Source organism: Penaeus monodon, chromosome 33 (assembly GCF_015228065.2).
Source record: "Penaeus monodon isolate SGIC_2016 chromosome 33, NSTDA_Pmon_1, whole genome shotgun sequence".
NCBI lineage: Eukaryota > Metazoa > Arthropoda > Malacostraca > Decapoda > Penaeidae > Penaeus > Penaeus monodon.
In genome coordinates, this window is record NC_051418.1 from 5,361,884 (window position 1) to 5,362,631 (window position 748).

Below are 748 nucleotides of genomic sequence, written 5' to 3' on the forward strand. Positions count from 1 at the left end.
AGGAGAGACAGACAAACAGAAACAGAGAGGAGAAAACCAGGGGCATCCACAGAAAGAATATTCCCCTCCTGCTCCTGCGCCGATAACCTGATGCAAACAGAGGAAAATGACTCCACACTTGACGAGAGAGAAATATTGGAAAGAACAACAACACGTATGAACTGATTTTTAAATTTCCCCCCTGCGAAACGCGTTGATATGATAAGTATATGCGACAGTATCACTTTTTTTGAATGCCATGCGTATATATTAATTCGAACCAAAAATGATTATACATAAAATATTCAGTCAATCATTATCTATATACTGTACATGGTAATCCCCCTCCCCCTCCCCCGTTCCATTAAGCCAAAATAATGTTAGTATCAGATTCATCCATCACTGCTGGTTGTGAATCGACCTTATAAACAGATGAAAAGAGTAAATGGCTATAAAACATTCGAATTTATAAGCAGGTGTATTACTACGCCCCGCAAATGCAAATAAATATTGTACTGACGATGAAAGAAAAAAGTATCTGGCTTTTATTTTGGGCAATTTTAAAACGTCCCCAATCCTCTGTGCAGATAACGTTATGCGTCAGCGTGTGGGAGAGAGAAGGGGGGGGGGGAGTGAAACTGACAGACAGATGGACAGACGAATAAAGCGACAGAGAGACAGAGGCGCATACGCGGACAGAGAGAGCGCTAAAGAGAGAAATAAATAGACAGACAGAGAAAGGAAGGTAGAATGTATGTATATGACGGTT